The sequence below is a fragment of the Chiloscyllium plagiosum genome, unplaced genomic scaffold (genome assembly GCF_037043375.1).
Source record: "Chiloscyllium plagiosum isolate Xiang-an unplaced genomic scaffold, Cpla_swu_hap1 HiC_scaffold_16, whole genome shotgun sequence".
In the NCBI taxonomy this organism is placed as follows: domain Eukaryota; kingdom Metazoa; phylum Chordata; class Chondrichthyes; order Orectolobiformes; family Hemiscylliidae; genus Chiloscyllium; species Chiloscyllium plagiosum.
Genome location: NW_028270154.1, coordinates 6,058,626 through 6,086,277, shown reverse-complemented (window position 1 = coordinate 6,086,277; position 27,652 = coordinate 6,058,626). Strand labels below are relative to the sequence as shown.

Sequence of the window (27,652 nt, the reverse complement as noted above, 5' to 3'; positions counted from 1 at the left end):
TCTGCCTTCCAATGGGATCATGGCTGATCTGATATTCCTCAGTTCCACTTTCCTTCCCTTACCCTGGAACTCTTGATTCCCCAAATAACGAAGAACCTATCTCAGCCTTTAATATACACAAGAGCTTTCCCTCCTACAGCTCTCTGTGGTATGGAGTTTCAAAGATTTACAACCCTCCAAGAGAAGACATTCCTCTTCATCTCAGTCTTAAATTGGTGTCCCCTTTATTCTGAGACTATGCCCCCTGTTCCTAGATTCTCCAATGTGGTAAAATATCCTCTTAACATTTTCCCTGTAAAGCCACTTGTGAATTCTTTACACTTCAGTGAGATCGCCTCGCATTCTTGTAAATTGCAGTGAGTAGAGTCCCAACCTGTTTAACCTTTGCTCATTTGACAATCCCTCCATATACTCATAACCTATCACTATTCTGAAAATGCCAGTTGGAATTTGATGCCAGTGCAGAGCTAATATGAAGATAATGAATAAGGGGAGATCTCTCAGCCCATCAGGTCTGGCCTGATATTACATTGTAGTTGATCTATGCCTCAATCTCATCTGTTATCTGAACCTTACAAAAACCTATTTACCATTGTCATCAAAGTGTCAAATATCTTAGAATCTGCACATTTTTTGGGGGAATTCCCAATCTCTACCATCCTTTGTTAGGAAGGAAAGTGCATTCTGACTTTCACTCCTGGAAGTGGAGTCACTCCAGTATTAAGGTGACATCACATTTATTCTAGATTCCTTAGCCACCAACCCATTACCATACGCAGACACAGACACACACACATGCACAGATGCACACTCACATGCACAGACGTACATGAGCGTAAAGGTGCACATACACAGACGCGCGCATACACACGCGCATACACACACAGATGCACACGCGTGCACACACATACACATGTATACACACACACACGCGCACACACACGCTCACACACACACACGCACAGACACATATACACACACACACACACATAATTCCCACTCGACTCCTCACCCTGAAGGAAACAAATTGTGCCCATGCATTCGATCGCAGTCTTGTAACATTTTAAAGATTTCAGTCAAGTTTCTCTCAAGCTCCTCAAATCCAAACCAATTTTTCACAATCTGTTCTCATAATAGAACCTCGTACGCTGCTCATAATGATGTCAGTTGACTTGGCAATTCAAGGTTATTGGCCGAGCATGTGAAAGTGGGACTAGTAATGGTAGAGTTGCATTTTTTGGTGGTGCAGACTCAATGGGCTGAAGGGCCTCTTCTGTGCTGTCGGATTCTATATTCCTATAAAGCACTCAGCTCCAAACCTCAATGCAACCTTAATTCAGACACAGACAGAAGATCCAAACTCAAGAAGTGACTCCTGAGGCAAACAATTGATGAATATGGTATCAATGAGCCCTAATCAATTGAAATCCAAGATCATTAGGGGATAAACACTCCACCATGAGAGGCATGTCTTCACATACCTGGCACAAATTATTGTTCCAAAGAACAGTCATATTAGACTTGATATGTTAACTCTGTACTTCTCGCCACAGATGCTGCCAGACCTGCTGAGTTTCTCCAACATTCTCTGGATTTGTTTCAACTTTCCGGAGTCTACAGTCTTTTGCCTTTATTCAAATAGAACATAGAACAGTACAGCACAGGATCAGGCCCTTCGACTCACCATGTCTGTACTTGCCATGATGCCATTCTAAAGAAGTCTCATCTGCCTGTATATGGTCCATGTCCCTCTATTATCTGCTTGTTCATGCGTTTATCTAAATGCCTCATAAATGTTACTTGCTATTATACCTACTTCGACCACTTCTTCTGCAGAATATTCCCTCGGTGTAAACTCTTACCCAGCACATCTCCCTTAAACATTTCCTCTCTCACCTTAAAGCTATGCCCCCTAGTATCAGGCATTTCCACCCCTGGGAAAAAGTCTCTGACTATCTATCCTATCCACACCTCTCAGAATTTTACATCCTTCTATCAGGTCACCCCTTAGCCTCCGACACCCCGGAGGAATAAATCCAAGTTTGTCCAACCTTTCCTTGTGGAGAATACACTCCAACCCAGGCAACATCCTTGTAGATCACTTTTGCACAGACCCCAAAGCCTCCACCTATTTCCTGTAACTGCACACATTACTCCAAAAGTGTCTGAACTAAAGTCTTACACAGCTGCAACATGATTTGCCAACTTTTCTACTCAGTACCCTGACCAATGAAGGCAAGCATGCTTCTTTATTACCCAGTCCACTTGTGCCATCACTTTCAGGGAGATATGGACTTCCACCCTGTTTGTCAGTTGTCCACTTGCATTTGACCTCCCAAAACCTTTAACCTCACACTTTTCCGGATTACACTCCATCAGCCATTTCTCCGGCCACCTCTCCTGCTTTCTATATCCTGCTGTAGCCTTTGATCAGCTTCCTCATGATCCACAACTGCACCAATTTTTGTGTTTCCTGCAAACTTACTAATCAGACCATCTACATTTCTACATATTATGAACAACAGAGGTCCCAGCACTGATCCTTGCAGAACGCCACTGGTCACATGCTTCCAGTCAGAAAAACACCCCTCCACAATCACCCTCTGTCTTCTATGAAAAAACAACTTTTATATCCAACTTATCAACTCGCCTTAGGTCTCACGCACCAGCCTACTGTGAGGGATCTTGTCAAATGTTTCAGTAAAGTCCATGTGGACAATATTCACTGCCCTATCCTCATCAATCATCTTTGTTACTTCCACAAAAACTCAATCAAGTTTGTGAGGCAAGACTTCCCTGTATAAAGTCATGTTGACTATCCGTAATAATTTTGTTCTTCTCCAAATACAAGTAAATCTTGTCCCTACAAATCTTCTCCAATAATTCCCTTACCCCTGATGTAAAGCTCACCATCCTATAATTCCCTGGCTTATCCCTGTTGCCTTTTGTAAACAAAGGAATGACATTGGCTATTCTCCGGTCTTCTGGGACCTTGCCTGTGGCTAAAGAGGATTCAAAGATTTCTGACAAAGCCACAGAAATCTCCTCCCTTGCCTTCCTCTGTATCCTGGGATAGCTCTCATCAGGCTCTGAGGCTTATCTACTTTAATGTTTTCCAAGACATCCAACATTTCCTCCTTCTTAATATTGACATGCCCAGAATATCGGCATAGCCCTCCCTAATTTTACCATCACCTATGGCCTACTCCTTGGTGAATACTGATGCAAAGTATTCACTAAGGATCTCCCCCACTTCTTTTTGCTCTGTGCATATTTTACCTTCTTTGTTCTTGTGTGGACCTACACATTCCCCAACTACCCTCTTGCCCCCTTAATATGTGCATAAAATTGGAATTCTCCTTAATTTTACCATCAAGGTAGTTTTGTGGCCCTCAATTATCCCTCCTAATTCCTTGTTTGAGCTTGTTTCAGCTTCCTTTATATTTCTCAAGGTTCTTGGTTGATTTCTGATTCCTCAACCTTCCTATGCTTCCTTTCTCTTTTTGCTCAAACTTTCAAAACCTCTTGTCGTCCATGGTTCCTGAAGTTTGCCATCCTTATCTTCCACCCGCACAGGAACACACAGGTCCTGAACTCTGATCAACTGCCATTATAAGATTCCCACATGTCAGGTGTGGATTCACCCTCAGATGGTTGCTCCGAAACTATTTTCTCAAGTTCTTGCCTATAGTATTTAGCGCTTTCCCCCAACTTAGCACTTCCATCTTTAATAACCTGTAAATTTATTTTTATTACTCTCCTCTGAATTGTTTTCGATTTGGTTACTTGAAACATCGTATGACACTAGGGCTGACAGGAGTCTGGTGGCATCATATTTATATTATTGACCATCTCAGTCTAGAATCTTTTTAATCTTTGTCATGAGACTTGAAATATTAACTCTGCTTTTCTCCCTGAAGATGCTGGCAGACCTGCTGAGTTTTTCCAGCCTTTGTTGTTTCTATTTCAATGTTCTGTTGGCAGTACATTCATTTTCCATTCTGAGTAACCCTGATCCAATGCAAATCTCTCCTGTCCTTATCTGAGATTGTACTCAGTTTTGTTTACCTCTTGCTCTTGTGCATGTTAACTTTAGATTAGATTAGATCCCCTACAGTGCGGAAACGGGCCCTTCAGCCCAACCACTCCACACTGATCCTCTGAAGAGTAACCCACCCAGACCCATTTCCCTCTGACTAATGCACCTAACACTATGGGTAATTTAGCATGGCCAATTCACCTGACCTGCACATAAGACCATAAGACCATAAGACATAGGAGTGGAAGTAAGGCCATTCAGCCCATCGAGTCCACTCCGCCATTTAATCATGGTTGATGGGCATTTCAACTCCACTTACCCGCATTCTCCCTGTAGCCCTTAATTCCTTGTGACATCAAGAATTTATCAATCTCTGCCTTGAAGACATTTAGCGTCCCAGCCTCCACTGCACTCCGCGGCAATGAACTCCACAGGCCCACCACTCTCTGGCTGAAGAAATGTCTCCGCATTTCTGTTCTGAATTGACCTCCTCTAATTCTAAGGCTTTGCCCACGGGTCCTAGTCTCCTCACCTAACGGAAACAATTTCTTAGCGTCCACCCTTTTCAAGCCATGTATTATCTTGTAAGTTTCTATTAGATCTCCCCTTAACCTTCTAAACTCCAATGAGTACAATCCCAGGATCCTCAGCGGTTCCTCGTATGTTAGACCTACCATTCCAGGGATCGTCCATGTGAATCTCTGCTGGACACGCTCCAGTGCCAGTATGTCCCTCCTGAGGTGTGGGGCCCAAAACTGAACACAGTACTCCAAATGGGCATCATTGTGCTATGGGAGGAAACCGGAGCGGACCCACACAGACACAGGGAGAATATGCAAACCCCACACAGACAGTCACCCAAGGCTGGGATTGAACCTGGGACCCTGGTGCTGTGAGGCAGCAGTGCTAACCACTGAGCCACCGTGCCACCCCATACATATGCTCCCATTTCATCAGTACATCAAATTTAATCATTCTCATCCTCTTTTTTTTTAAAATCTCGCAATGGCATGTCCTCTGCCTAACTCACCATTGTTTTCTAGACCTCCAAGGTCCTCGAGACTCTGCATTCTTCCAAATCTGAAACTTTCATTTCTCTCGTTTTCCATTGTGCAAAGTGTCAGGCCATTGAATGGACACAGATAAATTGTGCATGTAGTAGGACTTTAGGCTGAATGAATACCACAGTTACAGCGTGGTTCACTACACAAAATAGTGCACAGTAACTGCAGCAATACCGTCTGATAGGATGATGAACAAGACTGAGAGTTCCCCAGGAGAGGTAACTCACTTAACTTCATGTCACAGCCAGTTTGATTGACCTGTCACTAATTTAGTATTGGTGCACAGTCATAGAATCCCAACAATGTTAAATGCAGGCCATTCGGCCCATTGAGTCCACACTAACCCTCCAAAGAGTGTCCCACTCCGATACACCCCTCTACCCTATCCTATAACCCTGCATTTCCCATGATCAATCCACCTAACCTGCACATCTTTGGATTGTGGGCGGAAAACAGAGGACCTGGAGGAAACCAACACAGACACGGGGAGAATGTGCAAACTCCACACAAACAGCCACCCGAGAGTGGAATCGAACCCAAATCGAACTAATCACAGAACCATTATGCACCTGTGTCATCGTATATCACCTGGTGACACTTGCCCGATGTGTACTACACACAGGAAGGAAGTTGAGACCAACAGTCCCGTTCCAGACACAAAGGAGCATTGTAAGCAGGAGAACTGGATGATGACACACTTGGAGTTGGAATGGAGAACTCTAGCAGGACAGCAGCAGGCAATGTATCGGTTGGCAAAAATGGTGTAAAATCTGGAAACCAATACAAATAGCTCAGAGATGCTAAAACGTTGAGTGCTTTTCTAGAAGTGGCCAAGCCATGAATGGGGCTATTAATGGTTTGTTAATTGAAAGGGAACTTGGGAAATCCAGACCATGATGACTGTCATTATATGATCATCCCTGGGGGTGAAAGCTATTGTCTGGCCTACTCCAGGTGTATCAATAACAACAGATTGTGGAATATGTAGCAACTTCATGATAAATATATGCAGGGAATGATGCAGGTCCCCGTGGTTGTGCACAATATGGCATTGTGCTTTCAAGTATTTGAAATGAAACTTGCACATTTTATTTGAATGATCATTTGCCTGAGAGTTCCTGGTTAATTTATGTTCTTTTGACTTATATTAAAGCTACAAAAATATAGAAAAAATGTCAGTCATTTCTTCATTTCATTGTGATCTGTTAAATTTGGTTATTTTGTTTCACAGATCTTCCATGGGAATCAGAGCAACATCGGACAAGGGATAGAGGCCACGGTACGTTGAGTTTCCAAATTGGCAGAAAGTGAGGACTGCAGATGCTGGAGAGTCAGAATCAAAAAGTGTAACCTGCAATGCTTTTCCACCACCATATTTTTTGACTCAATCTAACTTACTGATCATTTACCATCTGCATTGGTAGGAAGTCTTTAGCCAGAAAAGCCAATCTTCACGGACCCATTCAAATAGCCGACAAGTGTCCTGCATTCACACAGTACCTTTCACCTCCAGAACTATTCCACAGAGCACCAATAACAATACCTCGATTAATGGTCAGGAAGTTGTGGGCTCAAGTCATCACATAATCCAAGCTGATACACCTAGTGCGGTACTGAGGGGAGTGTTGCACTGTCAGATGTGTGGTCTTTAGAATGCTGTGTGAAATCAAAGTTTTGTCGACTTTCCAGGGAGATGGAGCAGGTCCCACAAGACAATTTCTTAAAAGAAATGCATCAGAATTTTGCTCAGTGTTCTGGCTGACAATTACTGCTCAAACAATATTATCAATTTGTTGTGACATTGTGGTCTGTGGGAGATTGTTCTGACTGATGCAATTCAACATGAACATAGTGACTACATCACAATGGCCATAATGATATTTGGTCACTTGGAGTTTGCAAAATGCACTCTCTTACATTAGAGCAGCGAACTTTCCAATTTCCTGGCCTCTATCACCCTGCAGTATTTTTATTCCAAAATATAAGAGGAACGTTGATTGATAGCCAACAATGGAAAATAAAAGTTATTATTCTCTGATAAAAACAAAATGATATCTTTTTGTATTAAATTTATTCATTGAATTTTTCCTTTTTTCTGTTTATCTTAAAAAAAGATTAGAATTTTAAACTTAAGGCAAGTGCCAGTCCAGTATATCAGTTCCTAGACTGTACTCATCCATTCTGGAAATGAACTGATAGCCCATTTTTGGCATAATCCTCTGCAGAGATTAAAGAAGTCATAAGAATGAGTGATGAATCAAGTGAATTGAATATTTTTCTTGGTTTCCGCATTGACAGACTGAGGGTTTTGTGACTCTAGGTCTATAGGGAATTCTTTTTAATCTGTTGTTGCAGTGTTTAAAATTAGCACACAGTGCAAGATAGAAATTAAACTTGTGACAAAGTAAAGGAGCAATTGAAAAAATACTTGCATTTGTATACCCCCACTGCCCTTCACAAACTCAGACTGTCGCAAAGCCTTTACAACCAATTAAACACCTTTCGAACAAGGCAAAAGTGAGGACTGCAGATGCTGGAGATTAGAGTCGAGGTTAGCGTGGTACTGGAAAAGCACAGCAGGTCAGGCAGCATCCGAGGAGCAGGAAAATCGATGTTTCGGATTGGAGCCCTTCATCCCGATGAAAGACTCCTGCCCGAAACGTCGATTTTCCTGCTCCTCGGATGCTGCCTGACCTGCTGTGCTTTTCCAGCACCACGCCAATCTTGACAGTTTTGAACATTGCAATAGCAATAAGAGAAAGTATGATCAGTGCGGCAGGAAGAAATAGAGTGAACAAACCTGAGACAACCATCAGATTAAGGTGAAAGGCAACAAAAATAATCTTAAAAAGAGAAAACTAAAGGCCCTCTATCTAGCTGCATGTAGCATTCCTCACAAAACATGAAGTTAAAAACCAAATGGAAATAAGTATACATCGTTAAATAACTATTGTCAAGGCACAATTATTGTCAAGCTGGAAAACCTGACTATTCAGAGGTTCATGATATTTAGAATCATAGAATCTCTACAGTGTGGAAGCAAGCCATTTAGCCCATCAGCTCCACACCAATCCTCCAAAGAGCATCCCACTCAGATCCACTCGATGCCCATAATCCTGTATTTCCCATGGTAAACCCACGTATCCTGTACATCCCTGGACACTATGATGCAACTTAACATGGACAATCCACCTAACCTGGATATCTTTTGACTGCGCGAAGAAACCAAAGTACCCAGAGGAAACCCACACAGACACAGGAAGAAAGTGCAAACTCCACACAGCCAATCATACAAGGAGGGAATTGAACCCAGATCCATGGTACTGTGACCAGCAGTGCTAACCACTGAGCCACCATATCAGGGAGCTAGGAAACTGTGGAGAGGTAGCTCTATTAATTGAGAATGATAAGAGAAAGCGCCTCACATCTGGAGATCAAGATGTGGTTACAGATGAAACATCATAAATGTCGGGAGTCACTTATGGGTGCAGTTTACAAATCCAATAACAGCAACAATACTGCAGAACGTGACTTAGAGCAAACAGTAATGGAGACTGGTGAGAAAGGAATGGCAATAATCATGTGATGTTGCATCCACTCCTGTGAATTGGCATAAAGATTGGGCATTCCTGGAGTGCTTTTGGGATAGTTTCTTAGAGCAGAATGTCCAAGAGTAAACCAGAGCATGATCTGTAGTAGATCTGGTAAACAGAGCAAATTAATTACTGAACTTATAGTGAAGCTGTCTCTCTTACCGTACTGTTATTATTCTCAGTTAATACAGCTACGTATCCATAGTTTCCTAGCTTCCTGAAATGGTACCCTGAGGACTGTAGTGATCATAATTTGGTGCTGCAGCAAAGAACAGCAAAATTACATGGGAGATCATTAGAGCTTCAGTAGCAGAAAATTAAGGACATATTTCAAAATACTCAAATAAGATATATTCCGGAGAGAAAGAAAGATGCTAAAATGATAGAATACTATCTGTGACTGATGAAGAAAGTTAAAGATTGTATCTGATAGAAAAGAAAAGTTTGCAACTCTGTGAAGATTAGTGGCAGGTTGGAACATTGAATAAAATATAAGAAAAGGAAAAAAAAATCCTGCATAAGAGCAATGTAAGGAGGGAGAAAATGGAGTATTGGAGAAAACTAGGTAGAAATATAAAAACATAAAATTTTAAAGAAGGAAAGGAGTAATAAAGCAAGCTTTGGTCCACTGGCAAATTAATACCAGAGAATTAGAAACATAGTTGGATAAATTGAACAAGTGTTTTACATCTGTCTTAAATGTAGATGATACAAATAGCATCTGAAAAATAATTGTGAATTTTTATTCATTGGACGAGGGCACCACTGGCTAGGCCATCCCTAATTGCCCAGTGGGCAGTTAAGAGTCAACCACTTGGCTGTGGGTCTGGTGTTGCATGTAGACCAGACCAGGTAAGGATGGCAGATTTTCTTCTCCAATGGACATTACTGAACCAGGTCGGATTTCCCCTAACAATTGACACATGGTCATCATTAGACCCTTAATTCCAGATTTTTACTAAACTCAAACTCCACAAACTCCTATAAGGAGGATTTGAACCTGGGTCCTCAGGATATTACCTTCCTCTACTAGCTTAACAGCTTAGCAATAATGTCACTTGACCATCACCTCCTCAAAAGAAGGGAGGAACCTAAAATAATTACAAGCCGGGCAAGGGTACTGAATGATTATTAGGATGAGAAGCTAATGTGACAACGCTACTCCTTTAACCAGGTTATGTTGTCCTTGTTTTTTTTCCAAGAGGGGTTGTAAAAGGCAGAGGTTCTAATTTGTCTGGTTTTCTGGTTTGGTTTGGTTTTAGCTAGCAGTCTGTTGGAAGCTGCTGGTCAAAGAAAGTTGCTGGGGAGAAAAGGTTCCCTGATTCAATAGGTGTTTTTGGCAGACTCTCTCTCTCTCTCTGAGGAGAAAGTGAGGTCTGCAGATGCTGGAGATCAGAGCTGGACATGTGTTGCTGGAAAAGCGCAGCAGGTCAGGCAGCATCCAGGGAACAGGAGAATCGACGTTTCGGGCATAAGCCCTTCTTCAGGAATGGGGAAAGTTTGTCCAGCAATCTTTGTAGAGGGAGGAAGAGAGCTTCTTCAAGGAAGGCATCCTTGTAAGAGGATTCGCAGTAGGTTGAAATCTTTGAGGAGAAAGTGAGGTCTGCAGATGCTGGAGATCAGAGCTGGAAATGTGTTGCTGGAAAAGCGCAGCAGGTCAGGCAGCATCCAGGGAACAGGAGAATCGACGTTTCGGGCATAAGCCCTTCTTCAGGAATGGGGAAAGTTTGTCCAGCAATCTTTGTAGAGGGAGGAAGAGAGCTTCTTCAAGGAAGGCATCCTTGTAAGAGGATTCGCAGTAGGTTGAAATCTTTGAGGAGAAAGTGAGGTCTGCAGATGCTGGAGATCAGAGCTGGAAATGTGTTGCTGGAAAAGCGCAGCAGGTCAGGCAGCATCCAGGGAACAGGAGAATCGACGTTTCGGGCATAAGCCCTTCTTCAGGAATGGGGAAAGTTTGTCCAGCAATCTTTGTAGAGGGAGGAAGAGAGCTTCTTCAAGGAAGGCATCCTTGTAAGAGGATTCGCAGTAGGTTGAAATCTTTGAGGAGAAAGTGAGGTCTGCAGATGCTGGAGATCAGAGCTGGAAATGTGTTGCTGGAAAAGCGCAGCAGGTCAGGCAGCATCCAGGGACCACTTTCTCCTCAAAGATTTCAACCTACTGCGAATCCTCTTACAAGGATGCCTTCCTTGAAGAAGCTCTCTTCCTCCCTCTACAAAGATTGCTGGACAAACTTTCCCCATTCCTGAAGAAGGGCTTATGCCCGAAACGTCGATTCTCCTGTTCCCTGGATGCTGCCTGACCTGCTGCGCTTTTCCAGCAACACATTTCCAGCTCTGATCTCCAGCATCTGCAGACCTCACTTTCTCCTCAAAGATTTCAACCTACTGCGAATCCTCTTACAAGGATGCCTTCCTTGAAGAAGCTCTCTTCCTCCCTCTACAAAGATTGCTGGACAAACTTTCCCCATTCCTGAAGAAGGGCTTATGCCTGAAACGTCGATTCTCCTGTTCCCTGGATGCTGCCTGACCTGCTGCGCTTTTCCAGCAACACATTTCCAGCTCTGATCTCCAGCATCTGCAGACCTCACTTTCTCCTCAAAGATTTCAACCTACTGCGAATCCTCTTACAAGGATGCCTTCCTTGAAGAAGCTCTCTTCCTCCCTCTACAAAGATTGCTGGACAAACTTTCCCCATTCCTGAAGAAGGGCTTATGCCCGAAACGTCGATTCTCCTGATCCCTGGATGCTGCCTGACCTGCTGCGCTTTTCCAGCAACACATTTCCAGCTCTCTCTCTCTCTCTCTGTCTAACATCTCTCCTGTAAGAACATGTGTTTGAACTTACTTATTTTGCCAATGGGGTGCATTAATGTTGCAGGAAATTGGAAGAGCTCCTTTGTCAACTTGCAGGAATATCATGTCGGTTGGGTTTTCAAATAAGTTTATTCTAAATACTTTTTATTTTGCTTCAGTTTTATTCAGTGGTGTGTAAATTTTGTTTGACTTGAAGCCAAGTGGTTTGACCAGTTGCATCACTCCTGCGATGTCCACCTTCCATCTGCCTAAAACTACCAGAAAAGTTAGGGTTTGGGCTATCTTCTTGAATTACATTGAGGGCGTCTGGCCTGGTCCATAACAAGTTCCAAGCTCTTCCGAATGAATTTTATCCTGGACACTTTAATGAAGGAATCACTGAGATTGTACATACCCGGATTTTAATTTTCCAAAATTCTCTTGAGTCTCAAAAGATTGAAAAATAGCACCTCTTCAAGGTACAAAGGAGATAGAAAAGAGTAGACTGCAGCCAGTTGGTTTAATATTTGTCATGGAAAACATTGTGGAATTTATTATTAAGAAGGTTGTAAGACAGCATTCTGAAAATCTCAAGGCAACCAGATAAAATCAATGTGGTTTTGTAACAGGGAGATCATGTTTGACTAATTTACTGAAGTTCTTTGAGGAGGTAATGAGCAATGCAGACTAAAGCAATCAAATGGAAGTTCTGTACTCAGATTTCCAGAAGGCAACTGGCAAGCTGCTAAATTAAACACATTAAACAAATTAAGATCTCATGGTTTTATGGGTAACATATTGTCCTGGATGGTAACAGGAAACAGACAGCAGACTTAAATGGTTGCTTTTAAGTTGGTAAGATGTGACAATCTGGAAAGGTACATCGATCAGGGTTGGCGCCCTGACTATTCATAGGATCAAAGAACTCCACCGTACAGAAGGAGGTCAATTGGCCCATTGTGTTTGTATTGGCTGCCAAAAGATCTCTCAAGCCAGTCCCATTCTCAAACTCTATCTTCGTAACCTTCTCAAATTCATCCCTTTCAAATCTATATCCAGCTCTCTGTTAACCCTGCTGTGGAAACCACCTCCACCACTCTCTCAAGCAGCGCATTCCAAATTTCCAAGTAAAGCAGTTTCTTCTCATTGCATTCCTAGCTCTATTGCTGACAATCTTGAAATTGTGAACCCTGGTTACTGACATACCTGCTAGTGGAAACTGAATATTGTTCTTTACTCTGTCAAAACTGTTCATAATTTTGAATGTCTCCATAAGGTCATCTCTTAACCTTCTCTGTTCCAAAGAGAATAAACTCAATTTATATCATTTTTCCTTGTATCTAAAAACTCTCATTCCTGGAACCATTCTAATAAATTTCCTTCGCACTTTTTTCCCAGTGATTTAAAATCCTTCTTTAAATAAGGTGCCCAGAATTAAACACAATACTTCAACTGGTCTGACCAATGAGTTCTAGTGGTGTAGCATCACCTCCTTGTCTTTATACTCTCTGCCTCTTTTTATAAACCCAAGGATCCAATAAACTTTCTGAATAACTGTTTCAACTTGTCTGGCCACCTGCAGAGAATCACGTACATGAACCCTGAGATCCCCCTGCTCCTGCACTCCCCTCAGAGTTGTATAATTGAGTATGGATTGTCTCTTCATGTTTCCTCTACCAACATGTATTACCTCACATTTCTCTGCATTAAGTTCCATCTGCTAGGTGTCTGTCCATTTGGCCAACTTGTCAATGCCCCTGTGAAGTCACTCAGTATCATCCTCACAATTCTCTCTAGCTTGGCATCATCTGCACGTTTAGAGATCTTGCCCTCAACACTGATCCCCAAATCATTTATATAAATCAGAAAAAGCAAGGGTCCCAACAACGATCCCCAGGGAACACCATTTTCAACTCATCTCCAATGCGAGAAATCTCCATTTGTACCCATCCTCTGTTTTTTTATCCTTCCGTCAATGCCTAATCTGTGCTGCCAAGGATCCATCAATCCTAAACATTTCTAATTTGCTAAACCTCCTTTGCCCCCTCTCCAGCACTCCTTGCTATAATGTGGGTTCCACAATGCCACACAATCCTCCAGCTTTGGCCTAACCAATATCTTATGCAGTTTCAGGTGGGGGAAGTTTGCATGAAGTGTAATGACTGGAATAGTTCAGCTGGGCTGAACAATGTTTCTCTGAGTTTTGCATTCCATATCACTCAGGATAAAATCCTCACTGAATGATAACAGCCACCATTGTCTGAATGATACAATCAGAAAACTTCCTTACCTGTTAGTCTGATACACACACCACAAAGACTTGGTTCTTTGTAAGTCAGGTGTCTTGAAGTTTATGAGCAACACAAAATATTAAGATCATTCTAAGATAACAGCCTTCGACAGAGTCTGTGTTCCAAGCTTATAGACGTCATGGTTACATGACTGTAATGCTGCACATAGCCGGTTACAATAAGTGCCTTCCAATTGTTGTTGACATTGTTTTCTCCTGTCAGATAATGGAATTAATGTTTCTGAATTCTATTCTTGAATAAAAAGCAGTTATTTACAACTGTCGAAACTCTGAAGTTCATTCAATGATACAAAAGGCATCAGTCAAAAAATATTGTCCAAAATGGACATTTGAAGAGGGACAGGGAGATAATGGCAGCATCTGTGGAGAGATAGCAGAGTTAATGTTTCAGATCCAGTGACCCGACCTGCTGAGTTTTTCCAGCAATCTCTATTTAAGCTTCTGATTTCCTGTATCTGCAGTTCTTTTGCATTGTCAAGGGCATTATGAATTCTCTTCATCTTCCAATGCTGACTGGGGAATTACTTTTCCTTCAGCCATGTGAGGTGGTATTGCTGGTTTGTTATCCAGCCTTAACGAGTTTTGCTGAGTCGTTGGTGGCAAGTTACCTGCTGGGATACATACAACTGAATGGCTTGCCTGAGAGTCATGAAGAGTTAATCACATGTTCCTGGGTCTGGAGCCAAGCATCAGTCTGACCACATGAGTTAGCAGATTTCATTCATTGGTGAAGTAGAGATATATTTAATGACAGTCCGGGAAAATTAATGGTCTCCACTATTGATTTTATCTTTTTACATTAAGATTTTGAGTTTGTTGACATTAAATTCCTCAAATGAGTAGCTAGATGTTATGGACCAGGCCAGACCCCTCAAAACATTCCAAAAAGGAAGCCCAGACCTTAACCTTTAGAGTTGTTTTAAGCAGTTGTAAGGTGGATACTTCAGGAGTGATGCAGCTGGCCCAACCACTCAGTTTAAAACAAAACAGAATTTATTTACAGACGAACGAAGAAAACCAAATTTAGAATAACATAACTAATTGAAAACCAACAAACACGAAAACGCAACTTAACAAATAGCTGTTCCAATTTCCTGCAACATCCCTGAAACACACTCTTTGGCAAAAAGGTAAATTCAAAAACAGGTACTTGCAGGAGAGAGATGTCAGAGAGAGAGAGGATCAGCATGGAGCTGTTTCTCTGGGTCCCCAGCTAAAATTAAGCCACAACTAGAAAAAAACCTGAACTTGGAGAACTGGCTACTCCCCTTTCATTGAACAAGTGTTTTAAAAAAACTGGAAAGCCTTTTCTGATTGAAGTAGCCAATTCAGGCATTTCAGCACCTCTGCCCTTACGACTCCTGTCAAAAAAATACCAAGGACAGAATAACTTCAAGGAGCAGCATCATCACACGAGATTTGAACTGATGGTTCTGGATCATCATTCCAGACCCCAGCTTACTTAGTCCAGTCTGAGAACCACTCTGTTACTGTTTTCCCCTCTCACTCAGTCACTGACTGACTGAGTGAACTGATTGAGTCACAGAGCAGTCAGGCCTCAGAGTCTGTACATACAACACAAAGATTATTACTTTTGTCAAATACACCCTGTTGTAGAATGTATAATCTCACAATCATCTATCCCATGTCTAGATGATACCTTCCTTTAGCACAGAAAGGAATATGGTCAATTAGAATCATAGACTCAGAGATATACAGCACAGAAACAGACCTTTCAGTCCAACTCATCTATGTCAACCCGATACCTTAATGAATCTGGATCCATTCCCCAGCATTTGGCCCTCTAAGCCCTTTCTATTCATATACCCATCCAAATGCTATCTAAGTGTTGTAATTGTCCGAGCCTCCACCACTTCCTCTGGCAGCTCGTTCCATACACAATCACCCTCTGCGTGAAAAATTCACCCCTTTCTGCAAAATCCTCAGAGGTCTTTAGATTAGATTACATTACAGTGTGGAAACAGGCCCTTCGGCCCAACAAGTCCACACCGACCTGCCGAAGCGCAACCCACCCATACCCCTACATTTACCCCTTACCTAACACTACAGGCAATTTAGCATGGCCAATTCACCTGACCTGCACATCTTTGGACTGTGGGAGGAAACCGGAGCACCCGGAGGAAACCCACGCAGACACGGGGAGAATGTGCAAACTCCACATAGTCAATCACCTGAGGCGGGAATTGAACCCGGGTCTCCGGCGCTGTGAGGCAGCAGTGCTAACCACTGAGCCACCGTGCCACCCACAAAGGAGGTCTTGCTCTCCTTGTTACCTTTGGGATGGATAACACTTCTCCCAATGCAACACAGACTCATCTGAACACTAACCTTTGTAACCAGCATTGTCCTCTCCGATATGTACCAAATGCCCTTTGGAAAAGGTTGTAGTGACCCTGCAAGCACTACATCCCATGTGCCTGATTGAAAAGATGATAATACAGTGGCATGTGATAGATTTGATCAGCTCACAGAGTGAGTCCATTCAGCCTATCATATCTGTAATAGATCTTCTTAAGACAGCAGTTACAACAAAGTACACGGTTGCTTTGAGTCCTGCCACTTAATGCATCCCAGTTTCCAAGATCAATAATTCAATACCTTTTCTATTTCAGTTGTTAAATAAGAATGACACATTGACCAAGTTTCTTTAATGAATGTATTAGTTTAAAATCGGTGTGCAGACTTCACCAAGTTAGTGTCATGTCCTGTTTTCCGATGCTTGCTTTCCTGTTCTCAAACCTGCAATGGGAGATCTTCAGTCAGGGTATCACTCCTTCACCATGAAACAACTCTGTCCAAAGGACCCTGCCACAACCAGCTGAACATTTATGTGATGAATACAAGACAAGAGTAAATAATGCATTGGCTTTCATTTCTGCTCCTTCTGCACTCCTCCCACTGTCACTGTCACTGTCACCACCCTGCCCAGCCTGCAGCTCTCCCACCATCAGCTGAATATCTGTGCGGTCGCAGGTCTGTACCCAGATCCTTAAAGTTCTCAGAAGCAAGTACCAAGTAGCATGAAATGAACATGGACTTCTTGAATGCCAAAGAACTACTGACATTCTCACTGACCTGAGCCACTCAAGAAGTTGACTAAACAATTCAAGTAAGTCTAGGCTATGATTTTTCTCATGTAACTAGACCACCTTTAAATTAATTTCCTATTATATTCATTTCAGTAAACTAACAAATCAAGACTCAATCTCTTGCAAATATTGTTCCAATTTGAAAATATTTTGTATTCTAAGACTAGAATCAAATTTTTCCTATAGAACTAGGATGTTATAGAAACATGTAACATTATGAAAGGATTAGATAGGATAGAAGCAGTGAGGTTGTTCCCACTGGCAGGTGAAACTAGAACTAGGGGGCGTAGCTTCAAAATAAAATCTAGGACTGAGTTGAGGAGGAACTTCTTCACCCAGAGGGTTGTGAATCTGTGGAATTCCCTGCCCAGGGAAGCAGTTGAGGCTACTTTGTTGAAAGCTTTTAAGGCAAAGATAGATAGATTTTTGAAGAGAATAGGAATTAAGGGTTATGGTGAGCGGGCGGGTAAGTGGAGCTGTGCCCATGGGAAGATCAGCCATGATCTCATTGAATGGTCGAGCAGGCTGGAGGGACCAGATGGTCTACTCCTGCTCCTAGTTCTTATGTTCTTATGCCACTAATCCTTTACCCACATGTATTAATGAAGGTTTATTCCCATAATTATCAAAAGGCTAGGAATATATGATTGACTAAGTTACATACCATGTTAGCAATTATCAAGTAGTTAGTTTAAAACTGAGTTATATTTAACAACCTTTCAGTTTAAAAATAATAATTTGCTTCGATAAGATTCTGCTAATTTTAAATATTTCCATGTCACATAAAACCTTAATAGTTCAGGTTTGTTCAGGCCTTAACTATCTCAACATTGGAACTAAATAATAGAAAATTATACAAAGTGAAAGCAACAAGATTTTTTCCAATGAACAATGTATATAGACAGGAGAAAGTGAGGACTGCAGATGCTGGAGATCAGAGCTGAAAATGTGTTACTGGAAAAGCGCAGCAGGTCAGGCAGCATCCAGGGAACAGGAGAATCGACGTTTCGGGCATAAGCCCTTTTTCAGGATTCCTGAAGAAGGGCTTATGCCCGAAACGTCGATTCTCCTGTTCCTTGGATGCTGCCTGACCTGCTGCGCTTTTCCAGCAACACATTTTCAGCAATGTATATAGACAATCACACTCCAAATGAAATCACACAGACATTGTCTGAGACAAGATGTGATCATTTAAATGGTAAAACTAAAGGCTCTAAGCAGCATCTTATTAAAAATAAATCAAAGGATTGGGAATGCTGAAGATCTGAAGTAACAAAAGAAATTGCGAGAGAAACGTAACAGGTTTGGCAGCATTTGGTGGAGAGTGAAAGAATTAATATTTCAGGTTCAGTGGCCCTCCTTCAGAACAGCAGTTCTGAAATGTTAATTGTTTCTCTCTCCACAGATGCTGTCAGACCTGTTGAGTTTCTCCAGCAATTTTGATCTAATGTAGGATTGGATATTCCAAAGGCAGAAACTGAAAGAATTGCTGTTAACAAAAGAAAACTTGAGGATCCTACAAATTGTATCAGGCTGATCATCTGATTGAAGATGTCAAAGGCTGTGACCTCTGTGACCACTTTTACCCTTGAATTTAATATTTTTCAATTCATTATTTGAATGTTCATCTTTGGTGAATGGTTACATCTTGTATGAACCAAACATGTACTTGGTGGTGTTGGATTTCTTGGAGTTACTTAAGTTTTAAATTAATTCTCATGATGAGGGTGTCACTGGCTAGGCCAGCATTTATTGCCCATCCTTCATTATCCAGAGGGCAGTTAAGAGTCAACCACATTGCTGGGGATCTGCAGTCACATGTAGGCCAGACCAGGTAAGGATGGCAGATTTCCTTCTCTTAAAGGAATCAGTGACCCAGATAGATTTTACCAAAACTCAGCAACAGTCATCATTAGACTATTAATTTCAGTTTTCTATTGAACCTACTCTACTGGAGGATTTGAAAGGGGAGCCCCAGAACATTACCTGGGTCACTGGATTAATATTCTAGTGAAAATACTATTAAGTTATCACCCTCCCTCTAATAATGGCACAAGCAAGGAATGATATTAAAAGACAGATTAGTTAAAAGAAATATTGGAGGAGGTGTTGGGAACTGAAAAATCAAAGTACAGAAGCAAACTGAGGTCGGCATGTTGGCCAACTCTTCACAGACAGATTAGATTCCCTACAGTATGGAAACAGGCTCTTTGGCCCAACAGGTCCACACCGACCCTCCGAAGAGTAACCCACCCAGACCCGTGTCCCTCTGACTAATGCACCTAACACTATGGACAATTTAGCATGACCAATTCACCTGACCTGCATATCTTTGGACTGTGGGAGGAAACCGGAGCACCCGGAGGAAACCCACGCAGATGCAGGGAGAACATACAAACTCCACACAGACAGAGGCTGGAATCGAACCTGGGACCCTGGTGCTGTGAGGCAATAGTGCTAACCACTGAGCCACTGTGCCGTCCTGGAAAACGATGCAAACTGATAGCAAGCAGGAGAGAGCAAGAGAAGGGAGAAGATAAGGACGTTACAAGTGAAATTAAAGATTGAGGGGAGGTGAAAAGAATCTATGAAATTTAATTGTCAAGGTATTTTAAATAATAAAACTAAATATTTTACTGGTGCGTGAAATAGAAAAGGAAAACTGTGATAAGAATGGAACATCTATTAATAGAAATGACAATATCTGACCAACACCTGCCATAACAAAGCACCTTCCACATTGTCAGATATCACAAGAGACTTCATGGGAGCATCTCATAATCAAATATGACACAAGCCACATCAGAAGATATTAAGACAGATGACTTAAAGCTTGTCCAATTAGTTTAAATGAGGAACGAGAGATCAAATGATTACATGGTAAAGAGGAGGAATTCAGAGCTTAGGTTCCAGGCACCTGAAGGAATTATGAAGAATCATGAATTTCCAGGCTGTGTATAGAAAAAAACAGAATTGAAGATACACAGAGCATTTTAAAACAAGGAAGGAAAGTTTAAAATCGAGATATTAATTGCTTTGCTTTAAAACCCTTCCAAGTGTACACCCCCTCGCTATCTCTGTGATCTCCTCTAGCCACACAATCCTCTGGAGTAACTGCAATCCTCAAACACTCGACTGTCCTGCATCACTTACTGCAATTCCTGCTACAGTGGTACCCTTGCCTTTAGTTGCCTGACCCTCAAGTTCTGGAATTCCTTCTCTATAACTCTCCATCTCCCTATCGCACTTTCTTCCTCTGAGATATTCCTGAAAATCTACCTCTTTGATCGAGTCTGTTTTCACCTGAACTGATATCTCCTAATGTAGCTCAGTATCAGACAATATTTAATAATTTTGACGAAAATTCACTGAACTCAAAATGTTAACTCTGATTGTCTCCACAGATGCAGACAGATCTGCTGAGTTTCTCCAGCATTTTTGGTGTTTTGTTTAATAATGCTCCTGTGAAGCAATTTGGACAGTTAATTGTGCTAATTGCACAATCCAAATTTAAGTTGCAGCTTGTGATCATTCGGGATAATTTTTAAATATTGGTCAGTATCAATGCATTAATAAGATGCTTTTAAAATCCCTTTCAATATCCCAGAATGTGATGTTTTGTCTCCTGATGTACATGTAGGAAGAAACTTGCAGGTCCAACTTTCGTGAATTTGATAGGAATTGCCCAGATTATCTCCGTGCAGCTTCCTTCAAAATTAATCCTCATTCCTTGGCCAACTTCTTTCACACTTTTCTTTCTTGTAATCTGTACTAATTACTCTCCCCTACCTTCCTCAACCTGACTTGGAAAAATATCATTGTTCCTTCACTGTCGTTGGTCAAAATTCTGAAACTCCATCTAGAAGGCATTGTGGGCCAACCCACAAGCAGATGGACTGCAGCTGTTAAAAAAGGCAGCTCACCACCACCTTCTCAAGGGGAAACTAGCGACCATTAATAAATGCTGGGCCCAGCCAGCAATGCCCACACCTCCCAAGTGAATAAATAAAAAGAAGTCACTGTAAAACCAGTATGTTCAATTCCAGGGTAATGGATGTTTTCCTGGTCTCTCACTCTGGGCTCTTCCACTCCCCGCACCTCCCCCCACCCCCAGTCCCCCCTCTTGGTTCTGAGCACTGACTCAGTGGGTATGTTCTTACTTCTGTTTCAGGTAGCTTTGAGGTTTAGAAGCTCAAACAGTCTTGACTGACATTCCAATCAAGTCTCATGCTACACCCTCAGAAGTTCTGCCATTTCGGACTGAGGTGAGGTGGAATTTCTTCACCCAGAGAGTGGCAAGCCTGTGGAATTCTTTGCAATGGTTGGAGGCATTGAATGTTTGCAGGAATGAGTAGCATATAATTCTTAGGGCCAAGTGGATCAAAGGGTATAACGATAAAGTAGGAAAATGGTATTGGATTGGATGATCAGCCCTGATCATAACGAATGATAGAGCAAGCTCAAAGGGCCGAATGGCTACTCCTGCACTTATTTTCTATGTTTCAATGTTTCAGTGCCCAATCAACCTTCCCATGACATCGTTACAAAGACAGTTCTCACGTTGCAATCAATATGTATGTTTTAGTTAATTTTTAAGAAACTGGTCAAACCATTGATGACTTAGGGAACTTGCTGTTCACTGATTGGCTGCTTTGTTTCCTAAGGTAGCAAGGATCAGACACAAAAATGTTTCATTGGCTGAAAAATACTTTGTGTGCATAAAGGGCGCTGTATAAATGCAAGACTTTCATTGCACATTTTAATTAGAAGGATGTGATCACTTTGTTGAAATGTTCCTGATTTTCAGTGTGTTGCCTGATGTGATAATTGCATGTTAATTGAACGATCAGAATTTTGCTGCTGATGCCAGTTTAAAAGTTAACAAAGTTGTGCTTATCCTCATGGGCCTTATTAAGGTCTGGAAGAGCTGTCACAGTATTCCAGATGGTTCTATGCAGCCAAAATACTTTGAATGAGACGTTAACTTCAACGCACCAAGGTGGAAAACCTGATACAAATAAAGCAACATTACTTGATTTATTCATGTGCACATTTCCAAATAAACCCTGAAAGTGAGGATATAATTTGACGCTGTCGAGACAAAGATAATTTTAAACCACTGTTCTCCACCTCCTGCATCTCCCAAGACATGGACAATTTAATACTCGAATTCTAATGTGCTTATCTTTACAGACAAATTCACAGCAGTAGCAAAATATATTCAAGGCAGGATGACTTTTGATAGAATTTCAACATACATAAGAAGACCCCTGACCACAAGTTTGATGCTGAGATTGAAAGAGCAGCAGGGACCCAGACCTTGGAATGCATAAAATATAATGTATAAAATTATAAATTTTGAGTGCTTATGCTAAATTTTTCTGGACATTTCTCAGTTTGAGAAGAGATTTTCGATTTTTCTGATGGGTCAATGAATCTTCTTAGACGAGCCGTGGAGACGGGGCATGTCAAAAGTTTGAACCTTGGTTTTAATATGAGGGTTAAGTAATTGCACTGTGGAAATTTGAAGGATTGAGTGTGTTTAAATCAATGGTGAGTGATGCTAATGGCATTCAGTCTCCCTTACACTTCACTTTTAGCCTTTTCCACTAGATTTTTAACAGTCTTAATTAGTTCCCTAAAGCATTACTAATCCAACAGATTACTAAATCAAATCCGGTTGAGTGCCAGACTGGTTTACGTGGTAACTTTCTGGCCTCAGTTTCAGTACAGAGTTAAGCATGAATAATCCAGGCTGATACTTCAACTGCAGTAATGGGGGCAGCCAATGTTGGTGGAAGCATTGATCATTTAACTGAGACATCCATCAATTTTTCAGGTGATACAGAAAATTAGTGGGGTGGTGAATAGCAAATATTGAGAACGTGGATAGCTTCTGACTACAAGAATATACAGATGGGTTGGTTGGATAGTCTGATCAGCAGGAAGTGGATTTAATCCCAGATAAATGTGAGGTGATGCACTTAACCAGGAAAAATGAGGCAAGGGAATATATGAACTGTGGGAAGCACTGAGGATGAGATGGACTTTGGTATACATGTGCACCAATCCCTTAAGGTATCAGGACAGGTAGATAAAGCATTAAGAAGGGATATGGGATATGGTATTTGTCAAGGTATAGAGTTTACGAGCAGAGAGTTGAAGTTGGAACTGTATAATTGTTTGTTAGGTCACAGCTAGAGTACTATGAGCAGTTCTGGAATCCACATTATAGGAGTAATGTAATAGCACTGGAGAGGGTGCAGAGGGAGATCTGAGTTGAGAGTGTGGTGCTGGAAAAGCAGAGTGGGTCAGGCAGCATCCGAGGAGCAGGAGAATCGATGTTTCGGGCATAAGCTTCCACCAACATTGGCTTCCCCCATCCCGATGAAGGGCTTATGCCTGAAATGTCGATTCTATTGTTCCTCGGACGTTGCCTGACCTGCTGTGCTTTTCCAGCACCACACTCTCAACTGTGATCTCCAGCACCTGCAGTCCTCACTTTCTCCTAGCAGAAGGAGATTTATCAGGATGTTGCCATGGGCTGGGGAGTTTGAGTTACGAAGACCATACTGGGGATTGTTTTACTTAGAGCAGAGCAGTTTAAGGGGGGAAATATCGAGATATATAAAATTATGAGGGGCCAAGGTAGGAAGAAACCCTTAATTTCCCCTTGATGGAGAGATCAATTACCAGGGGGCATAGATTTAAGGTAAGGAGCAAGCATCTACAGATAATGTGAGGAAATATTTTCACCCTCACAGTGTTTATGAAGTATTTATATGTGCACTTGCAATGCAAAGGCACACAGGACTATGTGCTTGTGAGAAACAAAACTCACTCACTTCAATAATTTCAGTCCGAGACAAAAATCTGAATCAGTAGTGTCATTTATTTTACACTTGCAAGTGGGTGCGATGTCACAAGGCAGGGACAAAACACACACCGAATTCGACAAACGCTCGATATTTATATAATTTGGCTTCTTTTGTTTTACATTGCTCTTCCCCTATCTACATCCTCCAGTTCCCTAAGACTGGCCCCATTATTCCTGTTTATCCGGTCTTGTCTGTGACAAAATGCTTACTCCGACCTCACAAGGCCGTTTGACCTCATCCCATTCTTTGCTTACCATTATCTACTCCCTCCATCTGCGCTGCCCTTCACAGCATCTTATCACTAAGCCCTTTTAATTGGGGTTTGTTCCTGTGTCTCTGTACAAGTGGGAAACAGATGTTTATAAAGGCCTCTTTTCACAGCATTTTATCTAGTGCCTGTATTTCTACCATTGTTCTGTAATCACGTCTCATGCTAAGTCCTTCCTCTATGTAGTTCCCATTCTTGTTAACTCAGCTCTTAGCTGAGAAACAATCATAGACTAATGTGAATTCATTTACTCTGTATCAGAACTTATAATTTGCAGAAATAACATTAATTCATCTATATCCCACAGCTAAGGGATGGAAAATGGGATTAGGATAGTTGGGTGGTTGTTTTGACTGACATAGACTGCATGGGCTGAAAGGCCTTTTTCTGTGCTGTAGATCACTCTGATGCTAAAAGATGGGATTACAGGATACTTAGAAAACACCAGTGGCATTGCACAAAGCTAACTTTGCTTTATGAAAAGGAAATTGTTTTTGACAGACCTGCTGGAGTTTTTTTGAGGATGTGACTAGTAGATTAGTTGAGGGAGAGCCAGTGGAGGTAGTATATTTGGATTTTTAGAAGGTTTTAATGAAGTCCCAAATAAGAGGTTATTGTTCAAAGTCAAAGCACATGGAATTGTTGGTTAAAGTCTGGCATGGATTAAGAATGGCTTAATAGGCAGGAAACCGGGGGTCGGTCTAGTTCAGCTGACTGGACAGTTGGTTTGCAAAGCAGTGTAATGCCAAGTGACAGCATGGATTCAATTCCTGCACCAGCTGTAGAAAGGACTCTCCTTCTCAACCTCTTCCCTCGCCTGAGGTGTCGTCACCCTCAAGTTAAACCACCACCTGTCAGCTCTCTCAGGACTGTGACTTGAAAGACGTTCTTGGATTTACAAATTAATCAATCAAAACCTGCATCCCCATTCTAAGCGATGAGAGACTAAACAGCAATCTAATTTTGTTTAATACATCGCATCAGTTGTACGAGATTTTGAGCTTTTGCTATAAATTCTGTGTCCTATGATCCTGCCCCACCAGCTACTTGATGAAGGAGTAGTGCTCTGAAAGCTAGTACTTCCAATAAACCTGTTGGATGATGACCTGGTGTTGTGTGATTTTTAACTGCATCTAATGAGATAGCAGCCCCACGGTCTGGTAAGACTATGGTGACTTGATTTGAAACCTTAAGACAGGAAATAGACAGTCGGAATAAATAGGTTACTTCTGAAGTGAAAGGGTGCTAACTATAAGGATCAATTCTTGGCTTCCAGCTTTTCCCAATAACATATTGATGATTTGAATGAGCGTATTGAGTGTAATATTTCCAAGTTTACTGGCCAACACAAAATGTGGTAGTGGTGTGAATGAGGGTAAAAAGTAGTTTCAGCGTCATTTTGACAAGTTGAGTGAGTGGGAAAATACATGGTAGACGCAGTATAACATGGAAGGATGTGAAGGTAGCTACTTTGGTAGAACAAACAGAATGGCACATGAATCAATTAGGAAAAGCTAATGTACAAAGGGACCTGGCTGTCCTTGCATGCATGTAGAGATCACACAAAAGGGGCAGCACAGTGGCTCAGTGGTTCGCACTGCTACCTCACAGCCCCAGGCACCTGGGTTCAATTCCCACCTTGGGCAACTGTCTGTGTGGAGTTTGCATATTCTCCCAGTGTCTGTGTGGGTTTTCTCCAGGTGCTCTGGCTTCCTCCCACAGTCCAAAGATGTGCAGGTCAGATGAATGGGCCATGCTAAATTGCCTGTAGTGTTAGGTACATTGGTGAGGGTAGGGGGGTGGGTTGGTGTGGACTTGTTGGGTCAAAGGGCCTGTTTCCATGCTGTAGAGAATCAAATCTAAAAAGTGAATGGCTCTGACGTGATTGTGTTTTGTTGATAAATTAGCCATTTTCCTCCCTCAGATTCTAGTCAAGCCCTCAAATTATGAATGTTATTACTTTTGCAAATGGTACTTTAAAGCATTTAAACTGGCCCAAAGCAGTCAGGAATGGGTTTGACTGAATTTAGTTCTATGATGCATTTTTGACACAAATGTGTTTATGAACAGCCGAGACTAGGTGATATTTCAAATTTTTATTGTTCTTTTAAAGTGCAGGCATGTCAGTTCAGACACTGTCCACTTACAACAGAGAAAAGAAATATGAACAAGGTATAATTGCTCAATGTCCTGAAGGTAGAAACTTCCTGATAGTTTGCAGATAATTTCAACTCTTAACTGGCTGCTCCCCTTTTTAATTTCCTAGATAACCGCAATAAAGATATTGTATGTCTTTCAGCACATAGATGTAAAACTTCAGTCCAATAAAAAAAGTTATTCACCAGAATTAAATAAGGAGTCGATTATCAGGCAGAAGCAAATTATTGTAGGTGCTGGAATCTGAGCTGAAAACAACAAATGCTGGAGATTACAGCAGGTCAGGCAGCATCCGTGGAGAGAGAGCGAGCTAACGAGGTGACTCTTTCCAATTATAAGGTTTGCTTGAGTGAAAGTAAAAGCATTTTTGGTACTTGCTCATTCAGAGAAAAATCACAAGACTGCAACATCAAACATCGACACACACACACACACACAGGTAGGAAGCTTTAAAAAATGGGAAAGTGCTCAAAAATAGCAATGTACTGCCAACATCATGAGTTCAATCCCCACACCAGCTGAGATTAACATGAAGGACTCTCATTCTCAAGGTCTCCCCTTGCCTAAGGCATGTTGACCCTCATATTAAACCACCACCAGTCACCACTCTACAATGAGAGAACAATCCTATAGTGACTTGGTTTGAAACCTTGAGGCAGGAAACAGTGTTAACAGGTTGTGTGCTTTTTGAACAAAATAGAATTTATCTGCAAATGAAATTTAACATCATGTGAAAGAGTCCATGAGGACAGCATCAACTGGGATCTTGGCTTCATGTACACATAGTTAAAAATCACACAACACCAGGTTATAGTCCAACAGGTTTAATTGGAAGCACACTAGCTTTTGGAGCGACGCTCCTTCATCAGGTGATCCCATAGACATACACACACAGAGACAGACACTCACATACTCACACACACACACACACACACACACACACACACATATCAGCCTATGGGGTGAATTTGCATTTGCAGATACATTCCATTTTGTTCAAAAAGCACACAATCTGTAGACAGTCAGTCAATGTGGCATTTTATAAATTCCTACTTTGGAAATAAAACCAGTCTGACAGATAAACAGACTTGAAACATGTTCTTACACCTAAAACACATTGTTTGACCAGAGATGTCACCTTCATTCTGATAAAACTGGATGTTATCTTGGGACAGTGACTTGAAAGAAATTCTGGGCTTTACATATTAATCAATTGAATCCTGCACCTCCGCTCTAACTGTTTAAAGACTTAATAGCCATCTAGGTTTGTTCAAGAGATTCGCGTAAGTTGTATGACCCTTTGATCTTTTACTTAGAAATTTTGTGTCCGATGTATTCTCTCTCACTCGCTGTCTGAGGATGCAGCGGGGCTCTAGAAGCTTGTGATTTCAAATAAACCTGTTGGACTATAACTCGGTGTCGTGTGATTTTTGACTGGATG

The 27,652-nt window shown here is 41.6% G+C and overlaps 1 long non-coding RNA gene across 1 annotated transcript in view; it reads left to right on the top strand.

Moving 5' to 3' along the window:
• The window catches only part of LOC122556875 (uncharacterized), a 191,304-nt gene that overhangs the window by 136,723 nt on the left and 26,929 nt on the right, over positions 1–27,652 (top strand). The window contains exon 3 of the long non-coding RNA XR_015759629.1: positions 6,335–6,382. This is a non-coding gene — a long non-coding RNA (uncharacterized LOC122556875). The remainder of the gene's footprint in view (positions 1–6,334; positions 6,383–27,652) is intronic.